General features: G+C 39.3%; 1 long non-coding RNA gene across 1 annotated transcript; it reads right to left on the bottom strand.

The window, feature by feature from the left end:
- Positions 1 to 7,119: 7,119 nt before the first annotated feature.
- LOC120295373 lies at positions 7,120 to 7,962 on the bottom strand. The gene is made up of 3 exons (XR_005552733.1): positions 7,837 to 7,962; positions 7,659 to 7,729; positions 7,120 to 7,576 (listed from the first exon to the last, which is right to left on the bottom strand). It is a non-coding gene; the product is annotated as an uncharacterized LOC120295373 (long non-coding RNA).
- Between the last annotated feature and the right edge of the window lie 15,813 nt (positions 7,963 to 23,775).

Below are 23,775 nucleotides of genomic sequence, written 5' to 3'. Positions count from 1 at the left end.
TTCCCTTGCATGAGCTCTCTGATTGTGCCTCTCTCCCCTTCTTTCCTTCTTTTCCCTTCTTTCTATCCCCTTCATCTCCTCCTTTTTTTCTTTTTTTTCTTTCTTTCTTTTCTTCCTTTTCTCTCTTCTTTTTCTTCCTCTCTCCCAAAGACTCTCGGTCCCTCCTTCTCCCTCTTCTTCTTTCTCTTTTCTACTTGTGGGCCCCACTCGTTAAACTAAGTCAAATATTACAACCTACCCTCCTTACGAAAATTTCGTCCTCGAAATTTGCACTTACCTTAATCATCAACCGAGTGAGGGTATTCCCGTCTCACCTCTTACTCTCATTCCGTAATTTACCATTGCATCTTCATAAATGTTCTCAATAACCACAATGAATCGTGACATGTAGTACTTGTAAATCCATTCCTCTAGTGAATGAGTACCATCGTCATCATAGATTGTCAGCTGATAGAATTTCCATTTAAGCCATACCCCAAGGACCAGCTTACAAGCAATTACTTGGATGCGGATATAGCACTAGCCCATTAGCATGAACTGCTGGCTTGGTTCTTGAGACAACGTTTACATAGCGAGTTGCATGATTGTGACAACTACCGTTTAACGCAAGCTCAACGATGAAGAGCTGTGATTGAAGAGAACATCAAGTAAGGGGCCCACTGCTTCATCTACTATCATTGGGAGCCCATTTTTCAGGAAAGTCGAGAGGGTGTAGATAGCCTTGATAGCCACTTCTTTCACTTGAATGTCAACATGTTCAATCAAGTGAAAGAGGGGATCCAACAAGCCATCCTCATAAAGAGATGCCTTGATGTGATTAGTCAACTCCATTACTGCCAAAGCCTTATGATGGTTATTATGACATCCTTCGGTCTTAAAAAAAAAAAAAAAAAGATATCGCAGGAAAATACTTTAAGTAATTTGCCTTGCCATATGCACGGAGGGCTAGATTATCTAGTAGCTCTTCTGCATCTTTTGCAGCTTGAATATCATCACCCTTGACACGGTCACCAAAAGAAGTATGCATCCTCGATCTTTCCTTAGGCGGTCTATCTTTCAATAATTCTATCAATAATCTTACCATTAACTTCATCTCATGGTGTCCAAGAGAGACAACGATGACTTCAGTTGCGTTTTCCACACTCGCAATTCTTTCCTTAGAATGATTAGTATCCCTTGCCATCAAGCATAGGATAACAAGAGTACAACTTTTAATGTTTCGTATATCTTGACCTATTGAACAGAGAAGTTCGATCAATATGGATATGTAGTCCCCCTTTATTACCCATTCTCGATGTGTATCTCTTTGTTCATAGAGGTCTTGTAGTTGGTCCAAGCAACAAATTACTTCTTCTTCATCCTCTGACTCAAGCTTCTTTTCTATTGCATTTCACTCAAAAGTATGTCCAGATGATGTCTCCACAGGGTCCACCACGACATCCTGAGTGATTGGGCTATAAAATGAGTAGATAAAGTAGCATCTACCCTTTCTATGTGATAATTTCTTTGCAAGCAATATGCACACATTCTTCCAGTGACTTCAAACGCCAAATGCTGTGCGCATTTTGCCGTGCTGTTTCCTCTCTAAAAGCCTTCTTAACCTGCTTCTTGAATATAACAATGGCGGTAACCACAAGAAATTCTCAAACATGTTCAGAATTCTTGCATGCATCTAAAGACATGAGTATTAAGGTCATACCTGTCCTTGTCCATGAATTCACCTCTTCTTCTTCTTCTTCCCGAGCCTCTTCGGCATATTCAAAAGAAAAACTTCTACTGTCCTCCCCTCTTGTAATTATCACGAGGCAACTGCCAATTACAAGCCTACTATGCACACATTGTTGACCTTTTAAAACATGACCTTTAACAGACATGTTAGTAAATTGACCATCAAAGTCAATAACTTGCATCTAAATATCAGATGCCTTCTATGCCAAGGTGTCCACATTAACCCTCTTATCGTTTGAAAAGGAGTCTGCAAAGGTATGTTGTCCATCTGCGATTAAGCCATTGACTTGATAACTGTAATTGAAAGCAACTCCTACACTTCTTAAGCTTCCCACTTAAGAAACATGCCTTTGCATGGTATATAAAATGTCCTGCCAAGAACATTTCTCGGTCTCTATGAAGCATTAGAAAATTTTCAACCGTAAATGTTCCAACCTTATTTAACCTTTTATGGAAGGGACCGTCTCTTCCAATTTTTATCCAATCTCCAAACTTCATCATGTAGTGAAATGCTTCTTGATAAATTCTCCCATGTGATCCTTAACAACACTTCCTTATTTCGCATCTATTGCTTAATTTTCCCATTTCGCATAACTATCATCAAAACAATCCACCAAAAATTATTACTTTCAATTTGTCATGCCTAAAAGATCACATTACCAAAGTAGTCTATCATCCAAATACCTCTCGCTCTTAATCAATTCCTACAAGATCTATAATATCTCCAAAGTATCACCAATTTACATAATACCTTTACGATAATTTTCTCTAGTGCCATAAAGTTCGTTATTAATCGTCACTACATGAAATATAATCCGCTGAATATCCATCAAATCAACATATATCACAACCTGAATGTTTCCAAGTCATTGATTCTCCTTTCAACATTTCCTTCACTTCAACTATGTACATAACTTAAGATTATCACATTAACCACTTAAAGATTTGTGCAAATCAACTCTTATTTATTACACAACAACTCTCAAATACTTTTTGTGTCTATACTAACACCTCGATAAGAGAATATTTATAACACTATTTCAAAATTCACCCATCTAGCGCCACAAGATAATTAACTCTTAATACATCAAAAACAAGATCCACTATTTCAAATTCCAATCTCAACTGTCTTTCAAAAAAATTTATCCTAGTTCGTTACAAAATCTGAGATTTTCAGGCAAGAACATGTCTACCAATGCATCAACTGCCCTAGTGATGCCACGTCTCAAGCCCATTACAATCATCTAGGTTGCAATTTACTTGTATCCCTCAATGAATACACTCCTATGAGGATTATAGTGCATGCAAATCATGGATTGCATTTGCCATCAGCTTTATAAGACTAGAACCAATGTTTTAATTTCGTCTTTGAACTCAACACTTCTTGTCATAGTAACATGCCTATTGACACCTAATTTTGGCAACTCTAAGAAAATAAAAATAAAAATCGCAAATAAAAGGAAAAAATCGGGGAAAATCAATCGATTGATTATCCATGGAAGCTGGGAATTCTTATGAATATCCAAATTTTGTTAAACGCGGAAGCGATTAGAAAATCAGGTGAATAAAGCGCAAGGATTTTGGTAAAATGGAAGGAATCGAAGCAAAATCGAGCTGATTACGAAATCGCGCTCCGATATGCAGCCATAAATTAATGAAACAGAAGATGGAAGTTCGAAATTTGCCATAGAAAGCGGCCGTTCAAACCACTATAAAAGTAGTTGACCCGCACAAGATGAAGGGGGCGGATTTTCGAAAAATTCAGAGGAATTCGAAAATTTGAGAGCAAATACGTGAGGAAGTTTTTGGGGCTTTTTGGGTTTTAGAGTTGAAATTTAAAAAAAAAAATTTCTTTTGTGTGAGGTCAACTCACGTCCGAAAAGCAAAGGAAAGAGAGAACACCAGTGAGTGATGTGAGAGAGAGAGAGACAAAAAAAAAAAAAGGAAAAGGAAAAGGCTACAGTATCATCTTCTCCAAAGGGGCTCCCTCGGCCGTGCCCGCACCGTCCACCGTGCCGACACCATCTATGCCGCCATTGCGCCTCACCACCTCACTGCTCCACTCGCCTTCGCCATTGCTGCTCTGCCAGTCTCTCTGCGTCGTCCAGCCCTGCCACCGACGCCCGCAGCAGCTCCCTCCAACTGCACACCGCCCCGAGCCCCGAGCGATCGTCACCCCTAGCCGCTACCGCGCCTTCGTCACTGCGTTTCCGCCACCGCCGCTTAGCCGTTCTCCCCCGCGGCTTCGTTGCAATGACCCGACGTCGACAAATCTAAGCTGCGCTCGCCTCCGCCCACGACCTAGCGACCTCCGAGCCCCGAGTGACACCGCTCCCCGCCACGCTCCGCCTCACTTCCAACCCGCAGCAGCCCACACACCGTGCCTCACGCATGAGTGACCCCCTCGCTGCCTGTTTGCCACACCGTTCGCTAGCACCCGAGCTCTACCCACTCCTCTCGCTCCCTTGACGCTCAACCTCCACCACGCCAATGACCTCCCCGCCCACGACACCTTTGCCGGCGCGACGCCTGCCGACTCGTGATGCCGAACCGAACGCCGAGCCACCACACGCCCGTGTGCGAGGCCACCGCCGCCGCCACCACTACTCCGAGTTCCCTACGCCCAAGCGACGCACACCACAGCAACAACCTATCCACCAGCAACTCGTGCCTCCCGTGCACATCGCCGCCACCCGGCCCTCACTTTGGAGCTTTGACACGAGCACCCTCTCGCCCGACGCCACCCACGCCGCGCCCCCTTTCCAAGCCTCCCTTTAGGCGGTTTTTGTTATTTTTATTTTCCTTTTATTTAATGCTATTTTATTTTATTTTTTTTAAGTTCTGTTATTATTGTATAAATTGGAACATTGGAAGTTGATTTTCGAATATTGTAAGCATTACCCATAGGGTTTTGCCCAAAATTATTGTAATTATTAATTTGATCCGTAAGATGTCGGATCATTTTTTTAATTATATCAATTTTGGAGCAATTTGATAGTATTTTATTTTATAAATCATCATAATTATTAATTTGACCCGTAAGACTTCGGATCAAATTTTTAATTATTTTGATTCTTTTATATATTGTGATATTTAGAGTTAAAATAATCGTTAATTTAACCCCGAGACAACGGATTATATCTTTCGATTATTTTAATCCTTTATTTGATGAATATCTTAATTAGTTTAGGTATAATATTTATCTGATAATTGCTTGTCTTGAAAAACACTAAAAATATTTTTAAAAAAATCAAATATTGCATCGGAGTGTGTTGGTTTAGTAAATTAGGATTGCATTTTCTTTAGGTTTGCACTTCTAGATAATTTTTGGAATATATTAGGATTGAATTTTATTTTTTTTATAGATAGACTCTTAAATAATGTTTGCACATTTTAATAATTTGATTTTTCTTAAAAAAAAAATTTTCTAAAATAGGATAGGGTTTAAATCAAAATAATCCCTAAACTAGGTTAGAAAATTATTCATTTTAGATAGTTTAATTAAGGTTTTTATTAATTCCGAATTTTAATAAAAAAATAAAAATATTAGGTGATTCTCAATTAGTTTGCATGTTAGGTTCACTTAATTAGAAATAGCTTGTTAGTAAAATTAGATCATGTAGTTAAAATGCATTATTTAATTTTGAGATTAAAAAAACCCAAAAATTGTTTTCTTTGTGTGTTTATTTATTTTGATGCAATTTATTTTATTTATTTAATAATAATTAAGTACCCGTGTGATCACATTTTGACATGATAGTAATTTATGTTAAAATAAATCCAAGCTGCCTGCAAAATCATTTTTGAAAATGAAAAGAATGGTACCGAAAGGGCATTAGAGAAATCTAGTGTAACCAAGTTCCCGTACCCAGAATCTCTAGTTTGTAGGAGTAAAATAATACTCTCATTATTTTACTTAGGTGTCTAATCGACCTATCACAAACTGATTAGTGGCGACTTCTAGATATAATTCATTTAAAAAAATTTGAACCTAAGTCGCGAATTGGTATGGGCTTGGGGAGCCCGAGCTAAGTCTAAACTTAGTAGTCCATTAGCCTAAACTCTAGGTGGTGCACCTGAAATTTAGGTCGCGACAATGCCCTTTATCACCTTTGGAGCAATCACCACATTATGACCTTTCAAGCCCGTAGTGACCTTTATAGCATTTGCAAAGTGTTCCACACCCATAAGCATCAAGGCACTCACCTCAACCTCAAATTTAATATCTTTGCTAACATAATTCCTTATCTAGCTTTCTCTGCTTCATGAGAGTCAAAACTCAGATCATGATGAACCTCTTTATTTTCTAGCCAAAACCTCTCCTCGAGAACCTTAAGATACATTATTGATATCAAACATAATAGTTTGCTTGCCTTCATTATCCTTTGCAAGGCAAAACATGCCTCTCTAAATCAAAATTGGTGATAACTTATACTAAAAGAAGCATGCATCTAAATACCCAACAAAAGACTGACGAGTTATAAACTAACATACAACCTCACAACATCCCATAAAATCTACACCCATAAGATCATAACCTAAGCTTTGGTATCACAAGATGTCACACCCCAAACCATCATGTATGGGGGATGAGACAGCCATCCTTCCATCCAAAGGACATAGCCTCATAACTCCCAAAAATCCAATTCTCATAAGTCATGTCATCGCTATTGCTCTCGTGTTACTCTTCACTAGCTGAGGAACGTAAAAAAATCAGAAAATAGAGAGGTGAGCAATTACAGCTCAGTGAGTAGTGCATCTCTTTTAAGCAAATCAAGCACTCACTATACATATTTACAAACCAAACCACAACTTTTTTAACTCAAATCCAAAATATAGCAAATATAAATTAAGAGAATAAGTTACATATGTTTCAACATAGCACATAAATATTCATTTCACAATAATATCAAAACAACCATCAACTGTCTAATCCATTGATTAATCTTATTAATTCACACACCAATGGTCAATTCCATTGGTTAATCTCATGTCACATATCAATGGTCTATTGAAATCACACATTGATATTACATTCCATCGACTAATTTCAAATTACACATTGATAGTCCATTTCATTGACTAAACTCAATCACAAGTCAATGGTCCACTTCATTGATCAAACTCATATCATATGTCAACGGTCTACTCCATTGACTAATCCTTTGCTCAATATCAAACATGGTCATGACACAATGCCTAGTGACAAGGCAACCAAGATTCCCCACTTAGCAAGGTCTTAACCTATTATTAACAGATGACTCTACCCACAAAGATATTTTAGACTAATATGCGCATACCCACAAGTCCCTCACTGGGCTCATTACTAGGGGTGAGCAGGTCCAGGGTGGGTAGGGTCTAGACTGACCCCCGTTCCCTACCCCCGTTATAACCGGTTCTCCTTTTTTGGACCATGTTCCCTACCCTGTTTTCATTGGACCCTGTTCCCGGCCCACCCTGTTTTTCTGGTCTGGGAACAGGGTTGACCCTGTTTTCATTGGACCCTGTTTTGCATAAAAATTAACCTTAGAAAAGCAAGTCTAGATAAGTTATCTGCTGAAACAAAAAGGCCGGACCAAGCACATCCTTCGACCAAACTCATTGGGAACATGTATAAAATTTGGACTCCCCTTGAAGAAAACAACCAAGTATATAATTCGACCATCTCGCATCCCCATATCCCACAAAATACATCGAGTTTCTCATATTCCAGTAATATACAAGCTAGCAATTTAGCCAATTAACTAGTTGTAATACAATTTTTGGCTGATCACATATCAACCTTGTCCTTCATGTGCTCGATCTTCTTCTCCTTCTTCGGCCTTGCGTTCCACGTGGTACAAAATCTCTAACAAAAACCTAAAATTCATATATAAAGAAAAATCAACAAGAATCCATACTCTAGGATTTAATAAAGTCTATTTACTTACCACAAAATTGGAGTTTCGACAAAATGAAGTTTATTTTCCAATGATAATGTCCTTGGTAAGACAATCCAAATCTATAAAAAAGAAAAAAGAAAAAAAAAAGAGAGATTAAATAAGGCATGCACTTAATAGATAGTTATACGAATGAATTACAAAATACAAAGAAATATATATAACTTACCCGCCTCAAATTGTTCCGCATTCTCGATGCACTCTTCAACATTAATTGGCACGCGAACAACTCTTAACCAATCTTGAGTACAAATTAAACCTTCCACCACTCTAGGAGTCAAAGAACTTCGAAAGCCATCAAGTACACGTCCCGATGTACTAAAAGCCGACTACGAAGCAACTGTAGTCACGGGAATAGACAAAACATCTCAAGCCATCAAAGATACGATTTCATACTTTGACCCAGTAGTCTTCCACCACATCAAAAGATCAATATTAAGGATATCTTCACTTTCAGCTTCAAGATACCGATCAAGCTCAGATTTGTTTTCATCCAATACTTTTTTCTTCGCATGGAGAAAGCTTTTGTGCCAAGCATCGAATTCACAATCATTGTCATCAATATCAACATTAGAAGCACTACTATTGTTACTCACACTTGAATCACCAAATTTTCCTTTACTAGAAGAGCCAACAAAAGATCGCTCATAAGATTTATACAAATTCTCCAAGGCGACCTTCACCTTATCATGCATCTCATCAATTTTTGCTTCATCATCATAGATTTGTTCAAAACAGAACTTTACATAGTTCAACTTCTTTGTAGGATCCAATGCAAACGCAATCAATGCCATCATATTAACTTTATCCAAACTCCCATAATACTTGTCAAACTTCTCTTTCATTTTTAAACCCATAGCTTGAAGCTTTGGGTCTAAAGAATTCGCCGCATTATTCAAATACTTGTACAACTTAGCTATCTCCTCAAAATAATGATTTGAAGTAACATATGAACTACCAGACATCCTTTTGGTTGCATCATAAAATCGTCTCAGAAATTTAGAAATAATGATGGCATTTTCCTAATCTTCATCTTCAGGAGGATCATTGTCAATTTCCCTTAAGAAATATAAATCTTCTTCTTCCATTCTTTTAAAAGCTTTCTTGAACTTTATGGCGGTGTCTAGCATCATATAAGTAGAGTTCCATCTAGTGGCAACATCAAGACAGACCGAACCATTGTATGCAATCCTTTCACTCTCAATGCAACCTTTGAATGTCTTAGCTCTAGCCGGAGAACTCCTTACATACCTAACCATGTTTCGGATGCGTGCAATAGAATCACGCACCTCATTCAATCCGTCTCTTACTATCAAGTTAAGTATATGAGTAGTGCATCTCATATGTAAAGCATCACCATTCAAAATCAAAAATCCTTCTTTTGAAAATTTTTCTTTCAAATAACTAACAGGCACATCATTTGAACTTGCATTATCCACTGTTATTATGGACACCTTCCTTTCTATTCCCCAATCATAAATGCATTTCCCCACCATTTTACCAATCTCCTTACCCTTGTGACTATGCATCATCACAAAATTGATTATTCTTTTTTTTGCAACTGCCAATTTTCATCAATATAATGTGCAGTAAGACACAAATAGTTCAAGTTTTGAATGGAACTCCACATATCCGTTGTGAGTGCAATCCTAGATTTAAGCTTACCAAAGTAAGCTTTCAAACAAGTTCTTTCACTCAAATATAACTTCATACAATCTCTTGCCATTGTAAATCGTGAAAGATGATGGAAAAGAGGTTGCAATTCAGTAACAAAATCCCGAAAACCAACACGTTCAACCATGGAAAATGGCTGCTCATCAATAATAATCATTCGAGCAAGCATATGCCTACAGCGTTCTTGATCAAACTTCCATGTCGTTAAGACACTATCACTAGTAGTGTTTTCCCAACCTCGCCAACTACACTTTTGTCACGTGATGCAAACAACATTTGCTTTTTATCTGTGCGAGAATACTTTTTGCACTTTCTCAAGTGCTTCCACATAGTAGAGGTTCCATGATCAACATTATACACATAATCCATCTCGCAATGAATGCACTTCACCTTAACTGTTTTCTATGTTTTCTCATCTATAATTCTCGAAAAATGATCCCAACAATTTGATTGATTAGCTCGCTTTTTACCCAAAGCAGTATGAGAATTAGGTACCCTCACCTTGTTTGTCGCGCCCATGGTTGCAGATTCCACTTCATCAGCTCCATGGAATGGCAATTCCATGAGTGGACTCATTTCATCATGTCCCTCTACTTCCATTGATATGTTTTGGTCTTGATCCATTGACTGAAAACTGAAAATATATATATATATATATATATATATATATATAAAACATTAGGATTCCACAAAGTTGAAGCATGAGGAATGCTCAAGAAAGACATGCTTACAATGCATCTTTGGTGTCAAATAATGCATGTTGTTGCTGCTTTTCTATCTCTAGATTAGGCATTCTATTGATATATCCTATCCGATTTAACTGAGAATTAAAGCCCTTTTGTGCTATAGTGGCTGGTAAAATAAATCATGAGCGAATAATTCCGAAATTGATAGAAAAATCTATGTTGGAATTTCAAGAGAGAAAATTTCCGCGTTTTGCAAATCTAAGTTCATTTATTGCAATCATTTCCCCTGCCACATAGAACGTTCACATCGTTTGGATCCAGGATCCAAGGGGCCAAACTCAAGACCCAAGGGACAGCAGACTCCAAGGGCTGAACCTTGGGGTTCAAGTCCTCGCTCCAAGGTCCTGGGTCTCACTGCAAAAGATTGTGCCTCCAGCCTTTGAGGTCCTAACTTTATGAGAAAATTATTGGGTACCCTAGATTATGTTAGTCCATTCACATATACTATTAAATCATGTGAGATTTTCAGTAAGATTAACGTCATCGGCAAATCTGAAGTGAGCTAATATAAACTAAAAATAACCAAGAAAAGCTAATTCAGGGTACCAAAGTCCAAAGTCTATGCATCAAGATATCCAATTATAAGCGACATGGTCCATGCTCCAACCCTCAAGTAGGAATGGCAATTTTTTACATGAATTTAACATACTTTATATGATGTAGTTAACAATATTATAGTACTTGACATAATAACAGATTCAGGTTATGACACGCGAACAATAATTACTAGTCCCACCCTCAAGATCTTGGTCCAAGTGCTAAAGTGATATGATGAAGAGGAACATGTAGCATCTGAAACAAAAAAGCTGAACAAAATTCTTCTTATCCGATTCTAAGAGTTTTTCCACAGAGTCTGGATTGAAATGAACCATGAGTTTCTTCAAGGCATCCATGTAATGAAAGCAATCACTGAGGATTTACTCACATTAGTCAGGGTAACAAGAATATATTCAGAAACCGGTGGTCATAGGCTACTGCAATTTCACATAATCTACTACAATCTAAAATACGGTGCTTTGAACCGAAACATGCTCATGCTTTAGCTTGCTCATGCTTCAACGAATCTAACAATGCAGGGGAATAAACATCTAAACAACCAAAGGAACAACAAGAGCTTTCAAAACTCTCCAGTACTTTTTAATTGCAGAAATAAGATGTCATCCAAATAATAGAAACAGCTATAGAGAAGCTTCATTTCAGGCAAAGAGAGAGGTAAACCTTAGAGCATATATGTCGGGCGTCGAGCAGAGGAGGACCCAGCAGCAAGGGCAGCAGTGGCTTTGCAGGGGAGGGCAGCGCAGGCGAGGCGCTGCAGCAGGGGGCTCGGTGGGACGCGGCGACGTCGGGTCGACGCAGATCAGCCCGAGTGGCCCCGACGAGCTGCTGGTATCGCGGCTGGTGAGGGCGGCAAGGATCGACGCGGCTTCAAGCGGTGTCGGCGAGCGAGCGGGGGTGTCGTTTGGGCGGTGGTAGATCGGCAGCGGGGAGATTTGCGGACGCGAGATTTGCGGGTCAGGGGCGTCGGCGAGGCAACAGCAGCAGGTGGAATGAGGCGATCGAACGGAGGCGGCGTCGGTGCTCAGGTGCGAGCTTGGCGGGGGTCAGCGGAGCTTTAGATGACCGGCGAAATGGCGGTGGTAGTGCGAGCGCGAGGGGGGTGACGACTGACGAGAGGGGCAGAGGCAGCATCGGTGCTTGGGTGCTTCGCAATTTCGGGATTTCGGCAGAGATAGAAAGGAAAGGAGAAAGACACGAGACAGATTAGGTTTTGCTCGTGCGTTTTGGGGGCTTCAAACCAATTCCCAAACCGGTCCGGTCGATCCGGTTCCCGGGTGGGTAATCCCTCGGAACCGATTCCCGAACCGGTTCAAACAGGGTCTGATATTTGGGAACCGGTTTCAATCGGAACCGGTTCCCGACCCTGTTTTCCGGGTGGGCCGATCCGGGAACCGGGTTGACCCGGACCGGTTGCACACCCCTACTCATTACGATATTGAGTATCAACACCAATCGACAACAACATCCTCTACAGTCCACAAAAAAATCCAAAAATTACTTCATGTATCACAAAATATTTCACAATCAACCACATAACCTTTCGCAACTTAACTCATGTGTGAGAAATACTTTTCGTAAAATATTTCTCAAAGCATTTCAAGACTCATCTCATAAATTGGTCTTACAAATCGAATCAAATCAAATGTATATCATAAAGAATTTCACAAATCGATATACATAACATTCCATAACCCATGTTCAAAGAGCTTTTTGTGAAAAGGTTTCGTGAAACCAAAATATATAATATTTCTCAACTTAGTTTCTCAAACAAAACATATTTTTCCACCAACTATTTCTTACACAATTCACAAATATCAAAACGTAGCAAATGCCCAATCTAAATTTTATACGACAAACGTGCTTTCCCATATCTCATAACATATTAAATATTTATCATTTTGAAAATATGAGTTTTCAAATTCTTAGAAGAGATAGCACCACTCACCTGGGAAAGCCAAAAATCAACCTATGGTGGTTACTTGAGCCAACGCACTCGTATTCCGATCAATTAATCGAAAATGATATCGAAACCAAGTAATACACTACTCTCTAACTAACAACCTGACTAAATTATGCTATTCATCGATAAAACGATATCTACGCACTAATAAACTGCATATCCTAAGCGATTATTCAAGCTATCCGCAACGCAGAACTTGAACGCGGAACTTGGTCACACCATTAAATTTTCTGTCGAACCTATTTCAAACGTTCTTACAGTGAATTGAGAGCTCTTTCAACATACTACAAGGACCCCAACTTGACCATTCCAAAATCAAGCTGAAACACAACAAAATATAGGCCCGAAGCTGCTGGATGTGCACTTTTCATGGCGCGCGGGAAAATTCAAAATTTTGTTTTGGGCAAACTATAAGGTCAAATCACGATATGTAAAATCCTAGGGCTCCATAATACTCCAAACTATCATTTTTATAAAAATGTGTAGCTCAACAACTTAAAAATCGAACTTCGCCGCTCAATTTTTTTAAAATTCCAAATTTGAGCCCTAAACCTGGAAAATACTTCAATTGGACAAATAAGGGCTTAAGCTCTTACTAGACGTTGCGTTACATAGTTGAGGTGGCTTGGCGAGAGGTGGCTTGGCGAGACTCCCATGGCGAGACTGCATGTAGTCCTTTTTCTTCTTTTCCTTCTTCTTCTCATTTCTTTGTCCTTCTCCTTTCTTTTCGTTGCACAAGCTCTCTTGTCGTGCCTCTCTACCCTTCTTTCCTTCTTTTCCCTTCTTCCTATCCCTTTTATCTCCACCGTTTTCAATTTTTTCTTTTTTTCTTTCTTTTCTTTCCTTTTCTCTCTCTTCTTTTTCTTCCTCTCTCCCGAAGACTCTCGGTCCCTCCTCCTCCCTCTTCTTCCTTCTCTTTTCTGCTTGTGGGCCCCACTCTTTAGACTAAGTCAAAATATTACACTTAAAAAAAAAAAAAAAAAAAGACCAGCCTAAGCGTGAGAAGGATTATTAAAGTAATTAAGTAATAAACTATGCCTTCATCTAGTAGCTGAAGTTTTTACAACAATTAGGGATAGTTTTACAAAATCTCACATATTCTGCGACATCCTGAAATTCGACCCCGTCTCGAATATATGAAATGGTTGTTTTGTCGACGCACCTATGATCATTTTACTCTGAGCTGACCCCTCACAAGTTAACTAATCTATTAGGTCAGGCCATTAAGGGATATAAACACGATAGACCAAAGAATTCGATCGGAAATCGATCGATCGATCATAATAATCAATAAGGGTCAATGCAACACCATTATAATTGAATTGAGATTGGATATAAGTCGGTTCGATGGAATGACACAATTGAATTGCATGTGATTCCGCATGATTACGAAATTCGCGTCGAACGGCAATAACCCGATTTTCTATCGATTTTATACTTGAGATACGTAATTGAAACCTTACGATTTTTACGACAATCGAAAGTCGTCTACGATTCAGAGATGCACAAACATAGATAAAAAATTATCGACCACGAGTGAAACGCGCTAAAATCTCTAAAAGCTACCCAATAGATTAGGTCATACTAAAATTGCGTTCGGTCGATTTTAACCATGAAATTGAATTCGGTTTCGAGAATCGGACGTTTGAGCGTGTCACGATTCATTCTTAGGACGTCGTCTCATCTTTCGGAGAATTTTCGTCGAGCTCGGAACTTTGCGGAAAAATCAATTTCGGACAAAAGAAATTAACGAAATTCAGATAGGCTACTTTAATGGAATTTTTGGCTACCAAAAGGTTTAATTTGTGAAGAATTGAAGGAAAAATGGCCATTGGGTGGTCCCTTGACAATTTGGGCTATAGACTTTTGGGGCTTAGCACTTGAGTATTTAGATATTTCTCTTGATTTCTTAGTGGCTGCAACCTTGACCTTTGTGACATCCTGATTTTCAACCCTACTTTCGATTAAATGAAATGGGTTTTTCATCGATGCGTCTATAGTCTTTTTCTCTGAGCCGATTACTCATGAGATAACTAATCTATCGAGTGAAGCCGTTAAGGAATATAAACGCGACTGACTTGAGAATTCGACTAAAAATCGATTGCTTAACCGTACTAATCTGCAAGGGTCGATACAGCACCGTTAAAATCTATTAGAAACTAAAAATAGGTCGATTCGACAGAGGCATCTAATTAAAATCTGGATGATTCCACCTAATTGCAAAATTCATGTCAAACGGCACTAAATCGATTTTTCTGTCGTTTCTGTACCTATGCCCATATTTAAAACCTCGAGATTTTCAGGACAATCGAGAGTCGCCTATGAGTCGGAGAGGCACAATGTGGATAAAAAATAATCGACCACGAGTTAAAAATGCGTTAAAAATTCCTAAAAGCTACCCGGTATATTAGATCATGCTAAAATCGTGTCCGGCTGAAATTAACTACAAAATTGAACCCGATTTCAGGAATCAAAAGTTCTGTCATATCACGATTTATTTTAGGAACATCGACTCATCCTTCAAAGAATTTTCGGCAAGCCCGAATTTTTGGCGAAAAATCAAAATTCGGCGAAATTGGTTCAAGAAATTTGGATGGTCATTCTTAGGTGGACTTTTGGCATTTAAGATGGATCAAATGGTGAAGGAAATTATGGAATGGATGTAGATACCTTGGCTAGTATTTTTGGGCACCAATTGGGATTGAATTGGAGAACTTTGGTGTTCAATTGAAGAGGAAGTTGATGAAATTCGTATGCCATGGGGGGTGCAACATTTCAACTTCGTCCTTGGCTTCTTGGATAAGTTTTGGAGAGGAATGGCTGCTGATAAGGGCTGTGGACTTTGGGGGCTTCATACTCAAATGTTTTAGATCTTTTGAGGGAGCATTGAAGGCTTTGTCCCCCATCCAACTGCAGCAACCCATCTTCTTCTTCTTCCTTAGCTTCTTCTTCTCCATCCTAGCAAAAATCTCCATTTCCAAAGCAAGAGAACCAGCCAACCTAGCCGCCTAAGCCCGCCGGCCGCTACCGCCCGCCCGGTCGCCCGAGTTGCCGTCCTAGCTTCACCCACGTGTCCCGCATCCGCGCCTCTAGCCCGAGCGCTGAGCCCGTCTCGGCTCCATCCGCACCCTAGCAGCCGATGTCGCCGTTTGCCTTTGCCCATCCAACCCGCCGTTGCATCCCCAAGCCGCCAACAACTCCACCTGGTCCCGTCGTGCCATTCCCACGCCATCCTAGCCCCTCGACCAGCTCCTTCGGTTCAGCCATAGAACCGAAGGCCAGCTTGAGCCGTGAGGCTTCGTGGGCCTTTTCTGAGCCTTTCCAGACCTCCCTTGGCGTCGTCATAGGCTCGAGTCTCGCTTGCCTCCACGTCGCCATCACCGTGAACTCATCAGCTCACTAATCTGATGAGTTTACTTGCTAAACTCTACTTATGGAGTTAATTATACTTAGTGGAGGGTTAGTTTAGGCTAAGATTGAATTAAGTGGATTAGATAGTTTAATTTGTGATTTAGTTAGTTAATTAGGCTAAGTAGGCGGTTAGATTAGTTTAGTTAGGGGTTAATTAGATTGTGTGATTTAATTAGCTTAGTGCATTATTTATTTGTCCAATTAGGTGGTTAGATTAATGTGTATAGCTTAATTAGTGATTTATTTAATTATTTTGTATTTATTTAATTATTTTTGTAATTTATTTAATTATTTATTATTTTCCGGAAATTATACCGAGATAGCCGCTTGTCAAAATTTCGTGTTGATTGTCGTGGTGTGATTTGTTTGTGCAATTGGGTGTTAAATTGTGCAATTGAATGATAATTGTTGATTTTGAGTTATTATTTCAAAATTATGGTTTTTTGTATTTAATTGGAAAATACCAGATGTCGATTTTTTACGCCAAAAATATTTTTAAGTACTATATCAAATAGTGAGATTTTTAAAAGAGAGGATATCACTTTTTCTGGTTCGATCTAACCGCGTACCCACACACGATTATTTTATCGGGTGTTTAGGCTAAGTTCATTATTTAAACTGAGGTATTTGAGTGCAAGGCACGATATCCTTGGTCGAGGTTGGTTGTGCGTGTGATCGCTTTGAGAATCCGTCACCAATGAAGGTTGGGTGGATGATGCTCCTTCGGGAATGCCCTTGTCAACGGATGCCGGTCGTAGTAGAGGCTAGGCCGATGCTCTTATGTGGAATGTCGTCTAGAGGTAGACGTTTTCATGCTCGATGGGGTGAGACGATGCCCGGTTACACCAGAAGACCACCGAACATCGAGTAGGTCGTGCCCGTGGGGCTGTAATTAATTGGAACGCGTGTCTTAGTGAGATATAACCACGCCCGATTATGGGACAAAATTGTGTGGCACGAAATGAAACGTGTCATAACGATTTGGCCTTATAATCGGGACCCCTATGTTTGATTGAGATATGAAGTGAGGCGTTCTAATTGTTGAGTGCATCTACTACATTTGTATGTTATATGAACTATGTTGACGTGTAGGGAGGTGCTGAAGCAAGGTGAGTCTTGTATGATGTGTGATTAGACTGCCTCTAGGCATATTTCCTTCCTAATCAGGGTTTAGGGTGTGAACTCGCTGAGACATTGTCACACCCCGTCGTGGTTTAACTTTTTACGGGTCCATAGATGGAAGTTCGTCCGGTTCGTTTTGGACAGCCGCAAGGGTATAGCGAGCAGAGTTCCATCTTCCCTGTCCCCGGGAATCCCTGGAGCCATGAGCTCGTCGTGACCACGATCTTGGTCGATGAGGACCTACCACAATTGGTACCCTATCGATTCAAGGTGTGGTTTCGTCACGAGCCTAATGGGAACGAGAAGGTCCCGTGGATGCTTTCGACAAACCCGCCATCGAGGGTGAGGGTGAGATGGTACTCGACCCTGTCATGCATGTTGGCATTATAGCTAATAATGCGATGAACTAGGGGCCCGAGGTGGAGGAGCCTGCAATAGAGGAGGTAGCTGATCCACTAGACCTTGACATCCCTGATGGTGTTGTGATAGACCCGGATCCCAAGTAGGAGGCTCCAGGGTAAGGTTAGCTAGGTAGTCCTTTTTGGGGTCTTGACTTTTGTATATAAACTCGCAGGCTGATCTGGTTTGTTATAAAGTGTGTTTGTTTGAATTGATTATTCTGCTTTTCTATCCCATGTTTGTTGTTGTCAGGGGATTGTTTATTTCGCTTCCGCATATGCATAATCGATTGGGTTCACGATGCATCCTAGGAACGTTGCAATTTTATCGACCATCGAGGCATGCGCGCACGCTCGAGGTTCGGGGCATGACAACCTTCATGGCTTCTCTCTCTCTCCAATTCCCTCTATCTTCCCATGCGCTTGAACCCCCTAGCCAACTCCCCTCTTCAACTATCTTCTACCCATCTTCATCTTCAGCATTTCTTTTTCTTCTTCACGTCATAGTCGCGCGTTTCCACCAGTCCAGACCACCATCCATCTCCAGTGACATGCCATCTTCATCCTCCCATTCACTCGCGCCAACCCAAGCAACCCCACCATCCATCATCCTATCCTACACCAACTCCACCATCATCCATCACTATACACCATCCTTCCCCGATGCCAACAGCCACCCACTTCACCAGCGTCAACAACTCCTCGACCAGCACCACCATTCGAGACCAACCCAGCTCTGCCTAGCAGTCCGTCCGCCAGCCACAGCCTAGTCCAGCCGCACCAATAGCTCCAACCAACCTTCCACAGAAGCAAAACCGCCCCTTAGCCATGAGCTTGTAGGGTTGTTTTCCTGAGCTAGTTGAGCTCCATTTGAGACGCGGTTGTCTTGGGTTCTCGTCACTGTCACGTTGCCATCGCCGTGAACCCGCCACTATCCTAATCCGGTGAGTTAACTCCCTAATCCTTGATTAGGTTGTTAATTGCGCTTAGGGGGTTAGATTAGTGTTAATTATGGTGGTTAGATTAGTATTATTAGCTTTTTAGATTAGTTATAATCATGATTAGATTAGTGATAAGAATGATTAGTGTTAATTAAGTTGGTTTAGCTCAATCTAGGGGATTTCTCCTTAAATCGGTTACTGGACCCTCGCTATTTGCTATTTTTGTGGATTAAAATGTGCTACGATTTTGAGGTTACTTCCTTCTTGAAAAATGTTCTAAACATCTTCAGTTATGACATATATTGTATTCAAGATTTTATGGATTTAAAAGATCAAGATTTCAGCTTTGTTACAGGCAAGGCAGAATCTCTATTTATGCTGGAACCTATGACATTTTGGTGTTTAAATAATTTTTATCAACTCTTACGGTTCGATTTTTGAAAGCGTTTCTTCACAAAAAATTTTCATCATATCTTTTAGTTTAACATAGTCAAATTTCAGATCGAACGAATAATTTTTGGACTTCGAACCAAAGTAATTTTGGAAAACGAAATTTCTGGACACGGACACAATTTTGGTAACAGTTTGGGCGATTTACTGCTCTTATTCTAGAAAGATTTGGGTCAAGGTTTCTTCATGAAAAGTGTTTTTTTAAGTGTCTCTTATAATATATTCAAATTTGAGAATTTTTGAACTCATTTGGTTATGTTTATGAAATTAAACTTGAGACGCACGAGTGGACCCGGTTTCTACCGATTAGGGCCGGTTGTGGTTTTGTAGTCGTTCTTGGTGTCTTGCTTGCTGGATAATGTATATTTGTGTGATTTGGTTGATTATTGGCATGCTGAGTACTTATGCATGATATTATGAGATTGGTTGCTCTATGTTGGTTCCGATTTCTTATGTCAAAAGATGGCTTTATGAGCTTTTAAATAGAAAAACAATGAGGTGTCAGATTGGACACCAAAACTTATTTACTCAACAAAAAAATGAGGTTTTAAACTAGGTGTGTGCAAAGTTTGACGGATTAATTTTGAGTACGAGAGAGCACCTACGAATTTCTTTCCAAAATTTTTAAATAAAATAAAATAAAAAAGGAGTTGCAAGGTTTCTTATTTGAAAAAGGATTTTGATGTTTTGGGCTAATTAACGGAAGATAAGAATTGTTTTGATTGATGGTGTTCTCGTGTGATCACCTAAATGCCCTTATGCATATGAATATGCGGGGTAATGAACCCGTCCTGATGCGTATGATTATGTGGGACGATGTCTTATTAAGTTCGGATGCCCCACATCAACGGATGCTAGTCACGGTGGAGGCCAGGCCGATGCTCCTTTATGGAATGCCATCCTAATGCATATGAGTATGCGGGATGATGCCGTGCTTGACGAAGCGTGACGATGCCCGGTTACACCGGATGACCGCTGACTTTCAAGTTGGCCATGGCCGATGGGTCGTAATAATCGGAACACGCCTGAATGGTTGTAATAGTTGCTCCTAATTATAGGACAAAATTGTGTGGCATGGTATAAGACGTGTCATAACGGTTTTACCTTATAATCGGGACTCATGTGAATGTTTGACGAATGAAAATGATGTGTTCTGGTTATTAGTTACGTTTGTTGTACTTATAATGGTATATGTGATGAGCTAACATGCAGGGACGCGCTGAGGTGAGGTGAGTTTTGTATGGTGCGTGTTTAGGACCGCCTTCGAGGTGAATTTGCGTCCTAACCGGGGTTTAGGGTTTTAACTCACTAAGATTTTATCTCACCCCATCGTGGGTTAACATTTTTTAGGGCCGTAGCATATGGAGATCTGCTGAGTGCGGATTTGGTGAGCATGAGATGCGACACCTTTTGGCTGGTCCTGTCGTTAGTAAAGTAGGTTGACTCTAATCCCTAAGGATTTTTTTAAAAAGGGTTGATAAGAAGTGGCCGTAGAAAGGCTTGTACTATTAAACTTCCTAGGGTTAACCGTTGGTAAGGAAATTATTGTGTTTGGGAAATTGTTCCTTGTGTTTACTACCCCTATGTTTGTTTATTGGCCAGAGGTTTATTTAATTCGCTTCCGCATGCGTTTAATTGAAAAATAAAAAGAATGGGTCGGCGAAGCGTCCTGGGACGTCACATTTTTAATCGACCGCCAAGAGATGTGTGCATACCCGAGGTTCGGGGCGTGACATATTCCATTATAAAAAAAAAATGGCAAGAAATAGAATTGTGCTTTCAAATCTACATTTATAAATGTTAGGATGTGTGTGTGAATGAGTTGTGTTAGAAAAATCCCACATTAGAGAATTAATGTGATGTACTGTAATTGATATATCTTTGTTAGTCCATAACTCATTGGCTTAAGCTTTTGAATGAAGATGGGTCCAACTGGATATATTGATGGGCTCATACTTAGACTTCCTCTTGAAGATTTCCCTAGGTGAAGGTATTGGGTTTTTTGCTACGCCATTCTAACAAATGGTATCTAAGCCAATGGTTGCAGTTGCAAGGCAAGTGGGCGTTGTGGCGTAGTAACATTATTGACACATAATTTTTTGTCCAAAGATCATTTGCAAAAAATGGGAACTTGTTTTTCCACAAAAATATTTCATGTTTGATTCTTGTATGTAAATTACCTAGACATTTAGTATTTTTTTTTTTATTGGAAGATGTTTTTCCTAAAAAGAGAAAAAAAAGTTGGGGCCAATGATCTAAATGTGATTAGTCAAGTCCAGGAGGTTAGATTGGTATTAAAACAGCAAGTTGGGGTCAAAATACAATTTTCAAAAGTTGAGGGATCAATTTGCAAATTTCGCAAAATTTTTCCCAAGCACTTAAATCATCATCTTGGCCCCAATTAAGTTGAAATTGAACTTCAGCTAGGTTGAATTAATCAAATCGGGCTAAAAGGACCAAATTACATTGAAATGGGCATTCTCGAGCAAAAAAATGCCAACTTTGAGGGACTTTATTGCAAATTCGGGGCAAAATTGCGAAGACTAGTCAAGATCTTAAATTAATATACATAATCTTGTTAATTGATCAAAAATCGCAGCCAAATTTATAAATTAATGTGCTTGAACTAGCGACCAGAATCCAATCCATGATCTGGTCCCAATTCGAAGCTGTTGAGTAAGTAATTTTGTGGCCCCACCATATCATACTCAGCTATCCAATTACCCTGGTCTCTGCTAGCGGTGGAAGGCCATAATTAGGAGTACAACTGGACAAAAATTGGCTAGAGATAAGTTGCTGAAAGCACGTGAAAATCGCACCAAAATCTGCACACTTAACAGCTGCAAAAGTTGAAAAATGAGGCTAAGTCAAGAAAGTTGGTGAACTAACTCAATTGGCAAGCTTTATAGGGGACAAAGACCAACCAAAAAATGGTTTAATTCAATGGATAAGATCTTTGAAGTAGGCTATTTTGGGGGGATATAATGTCGAAACACGGAGGCGTTAGAGGAAGCTCACAATCATTCTCACAATACACCCCATAAGCAACTCAAGAAAAGCAAAATCCAGAAATTTCACACAAAACCTTGCAAAGAAATGTGAAATTTTCATAAACTTGCAATCAAAATTAACAAAAATGTTTAACTAGAGAGTATAACTTTACTCAAAGATCTTTCCAACCATAGATTATATGTCCCAAATGGATATCAGAAAACCTCCTAAAGCCCCCCCGAAAAAGTACCCTCCTAGTGAGCTAAGAAAGTCTGAATTTTTCCATGTCGAGCCTAGTTGGTCATGGGTGAGAGAAATTGAGTGTTTTTGAGAAAAATAAGAGACAAATGAGGAAAACTGTGAATTGTAACCTAAACTAGAATACATATAGTTTGGCTTGATGTTAAATTGGTCAACAAAAGAGGTGTTGAAGTTTGATTTTGGGGACCAACAAAAACCTTTGTTGTCAGTTCTTTCTTTGCGGGTCTCATTTCCAATTGAAGGAGCCAAATTCTACATGCTCTCGGAAGGTAATTTCTCGGTTTTCTCGACTAAGAGCCACTTGAAAAAGAAACTAGAAAACAATGTAAGAATCCTATATGTATTTTTGTTCAAGTTTGAACATGTTTTAATCTCAAAAAATGAAAAGGAAAACCAGTGTAGAGAACTAATTTTTGAGGTGGAATTTTTTTCCTAATGTTGAAGTTTCTTCGAGAATCTTGCTTGTTTGACTTGATATGCCCCTTTTCACGCATTACTTGTCTTCTTGAGCTCGATGGATGTTCTATGGAAATACAAGTGATGTCTATGTCACCTCAGTTTAGTCTTTAAATGTCTGTGTGAACTCCAAAAATGCTTAGAACTTCACCTAAAAACCAAACTGACCCACATTGATTCAAGGCTGGTCAATGTGGACCATGCGTGTATACTTCTTGGAGAGGTCATTTTGATGTATTCGATTGATCATTCTCTCTTATATTTGTTGCATTTGAAAGTTCATGTTGCCTACTTTCATTCAAATTAAGTAATGTTTCCCATAGATCTCACATGCGATGAGCATTGGGGCTTGACTCTGGGCATGCAACCTATTTTGCTTGACCTAGGTTCAAACCCAGATTTGCAAAAACAACTCAAACTCACAAATTTGAGGCCAATTTTAGCTTGGTTTTTGTGTGTTTTAGGCCACAATTTCTAGCTGATCTTGTTCTTCACATGTAGCTGTATAACCTTGATGTTTTAGTTCTACATTAGATTGCCTAGGGGTCAAGATTGGAGGCCACGAACTTGGCTTGAGGAAGCTGCTAGGGATGGTTTGACACCCACCAAATGTTCAACAAAATGCCCGAACTAAGTTTTGATCTTGAGACAATTGATTTGAAGTCAGTTATTGTGATATTCATGTGCTGGGTTGTTCCATGTTAGTGCAAATCAAGCATAGATTGGTTTAAGGAATTATTTTTAAAATAAAAATAAAAAAAGAAAAATCTAAAGATTTCAATATATATATATAATGTTGGATAGAACCAAATTAGGGCAAAAATGACATATATGCAAAATTTCTAATTCTATAAGGTCATTTTCCTAATTTAATGCCATTTTGGTATTTTATAATCATTTTTGTAAATAATCTATTTTCCATATATTAAAATTCTTTAGAGTAACTTTTTGCATTTAGGATAATTTTATGCAAATTTATATTCCCATTTTGCCCACGAGAATCTTGTCTTGGGGCATCATAACAAGGCCATATAATATTATTTGCCCAACTTGTATCGAGTTTTCATTTTCTACATTTATTTTCAAGTCATTTTAATTTTTTGAATATTTACTTACTGCCTTTGCTTTTCAATAATTCGA

The sequence above is a fragment of the Eucalyptus grandis genome, chromosome 7, assembly GCF_016545825.1.
Source record: "Eucalyptus grandis isolate ANBG69807.140 chromosome 7, ASM1654582v1, whole genome shotgun sequence".
In the NCBI taxonomy this organism is placed as follows: Eukaryota; Viridiplantae; Streptophyta; class Magnoliopsida; order Myrtales; family Myrtaceae; genus Eucalyptus; species Eucalyptus grandis.
The sequence above is the reverse complement of the archived record's forward strand: the minus strand, read 5'-3'. Positions and strand labels throughout refer to the sequence as shown.